Source organism: Chiloscyllium plagiosum, unplaced genomic scaffold (genome assembly GCF_004010195.1).
Source record: "Chiloscyllium plagiosum isolate BGI_BamShark_2017 unplaced genomic scaffold, ASM401019v2 scaf_40500, whole genome shotgun sequence".
Classification (NCBI taxonomy): Eukaryota; Metazoa; Chordata; class Chondrichthyes; order Orectolobiformes; family Hemiscylliidae; genus Chiloscyllium; species Chiloscyllium plagiosum.
The window spans coordinates 1-2,970 of NW_025187284.1; the positions used below are offsets into that span (position 1 = coordinate 1).

General features: G+C 51.6%; 1 non-coding gene across 1 annotated transcript; it reads right to left on the bottom strand.

The window, feature by feature from the left end:
- Positions 1–744: 744 nt before the first annotated feature.
- On the bottom strand, positions 745–908 carry LOC122545582. Its single transcript, XR_006310563.1, has one exon. It is a non-coding gene; the product is annotated as a U1 spliceosomal RNA (small nuclear RNA).
- Between the last annotated feature and the right edge of the window lie 2,062 nt (positions 909–2,970).

Genomic DNA, 2,970 nt, shown 5'->3' on the forward strand with positions numbered 1-2,970 from the left:
TCAGGGAACCGCTCGATAGGACCCGCCCTCTCCATTTCCCGAAGGGTCTCACGGTGCTGACCACTTCCTGATGGACTTGTGGTCAAAGGTGTTTTTCTTCATCAACTTCTCCGCGAAGGACAGGTGGTACGGAACGGTCCGACCGCTCGGAGCGTTCCGCGGCAGCGAGGCCAGGCCCATCCTTCGCAACACCTTCGTGGACGGCACGGTGGCACGGTGGTTAGCACTGCTGCCTCACAGCGCCAGAGACCCGGGTTCAATTCCCGCCTCAGGCGACTGACTGTGTGGAGTTTGCACGTTCTCCCCGTGTCTGCGTGGGTTTACTCCGGGTGCTCCGGTTTCCTCCCACAGTCCAAAGATGTGCAGATCAGGTGAATTGGCCATGCTAAATTTCCCGTAGTAGGGGTAAATGTAGGGGTATGGGTGGGTTGCGCTTCGGCGGGGCGGTGTGGACTTGTTGGGCCGAAGGGCCTGTTTCCACGCTGTAATGTAATCTTGGGTGTTTGCGTACCCGGGGATCCACGCACAGCTTGATGCAGCCACACACAAAGGTGGCCATCAGGGTGCGGGTGGGCATTGGGGGGTGTTTTTTCCCCCTCCGTTGCCCAGTACTCTGACCTCTATAGATGGCCCGGGTGACTGCAGCTAATGGGAGGATAAAATACGACGTGCAGCATAACAGAGAAGGACAAGGAACCGCAAGCGAGCGCCCCCTATAGGATCATCTGACTTTTGCTTGTAGACCAGGGGAGAGCGCGAACGCAGTCCCCCACTACCACAAATTTTGCAGTCGAGTATCCCGCATTTGGGGACATCGCAGGCGTCAGCACACCCGAAGTGCAATGGGATAGCCTCGTCCTGGGAGAACCACCTTGGTGATCATGGTATTTCCCCTGCCAGGTAAGTATGCTCAATGCGCTCACTCGCTCAAACCCAGCAACCGCCCCTACCCCTTACGCTCGGACTGACTGCGTTTTCGAAAATCGAACGCTCACCTGCCTCAGGTTCCCTGTTCTGCAGAAACAGCGCCATTACTCACCCGGATCAAAGGACATCCCGAAAGGCCCATGTTTTCCACTGAATACTGCCCTCGCCGGGGCGAGGCAGCGCTAATTTGCATTTCTTCCAGAAAAGGGAGACGCTCCGCCCCCCCGCCGCCCCGCCCCCTTCCCCGCCCTGCCCCCTTCAGGCTGCACCAGGAACAAAGCCCCAGTGATGTCCCAGACACTTGTAGCTCTCTGCTCCCAGACACTGTCCACAGTGGGGAGGGCAACGCCAATAAAAGCTATTTTTAAACTTTGCTGGTCAAACTTGAACGATATTTTGAAATCGCTTCCTTTCCCCTAATCCCTACAAATTGGACAAATCTCCTTCTTGTGAAACAGCAGCATTGCAATCTCCCACCCTCTGCGTTGGACCAGATACAGATCAATTCCTTCAGGGAGATCTCACGGTTAAGGTTAAGGATCCCAGGCTCAAGGAAATATTTCTCAACATTGTTTGGCTGTCACGTTAAACTGAGGGCACCACCTTCTCTGGATGCACAATCCACGTTTTCAACACCCTCTGTTATTTCGAAAAACACTCGCCTGCGATTCAAATGTCAATATTATTATCATATGTCTTCGATTAACTTGCTTACTTATACTAATAATGAAACGTGTTTTACCATAACACATGGTTCTGATGGTTGACGTACAAGATTAGATCCCCTAAGTGTGGAAACAGGCCCTTCAGCCCAACAAGTCCACACAGACCCTTGGAAGAGTCATCCACCCAGAACCATTTCCCCTCCGACTAATGCACCTAACGCTACAGACAATTTTAGCATTGGCCAATTCACTTAAGCTGCACATCTTTGGACTGTGGGAGGAAACCGGAGCACCCGGAGGAAACCCACGCAGACACGGGGGGGCGGAATGTGCAAACTCCACACAGTCCCCTGAGGCTGGAATCGAACCTGCGTTCCTGGCGCTGTGAGGCAGCAGTGCTAACCACTGAGCCAGCGTGCTACACCCATATAGCACCTCTATAAACCCTGCGTGTCCTTCTAATTTCCAGAGCAACTTTACAGTTCGGTAATGCCTGTGCCCTCTGGCTTTGAGAGCGCAAGATTAGATTACTTACAGTGTGGAAACAGGCCCTTCGGCCCAACGAGTCCACACTGACCCGCCGAAGCGCACCCACCCAGACCCATTCCCCTACATTTACCCCTACACCTAACACTACAGGCAATTTAGCGTGGCCAATTCACCTGACCTGCACATTTTTGGACTGTAGGAGGAAACTGGAGCACCCGGAGGAAACCCACGCAGACACGGGGGAGAACGTGCAAACTCCACACAGTCAGTCGCCTGAGTCGGGAATTGAACCCGGGTCTCAGGCGCTGTGAGGCAGCAGTGCTAACCACTGTGTCACCGTGCCGCCCACTAGATGATTTTTAATTTTACAATTTATACTTTAATCATTAAAATGTCTTTACATATATATGTTTTATCACAAACACAGGGTACAGCAGCATATCAAAGAGACTAATAAACATCAGAGTTTTACTCTAATCAAGAAAAGGCATCTCTTCTTTGTGCAAGATTGCATTTTCAGAAGGTGATAAAGAGGTTAATACGACCCCGATTATAGCGGGACAAACTGAAGATCAGGCTGTCCTCTCTGCTCCCAAAGTTTCTGATCCTTGGTGCTGATGTTCTCTCTGGAGTGCGTGAGGGACCCCTCTGATCTGAGTTGCTTTACTTAACTCTGGAAGAATACAGCAAGCCAGGCAGTATCAGGGGGTGGAGAAGTCAATGTTTCGGGTCTGACCCTTCATCAGGACTGAGCTTTTAACTGGTTATCTGGGTCACCTCCGAGTGCTGTTGGGCAGCAACTGTTTGATGTAACGATGTACTTTGCATAAATTACGAACTTGATGTTAATTGACTTTCTACCCTCGGGATGACTGTTACAATAGACAGT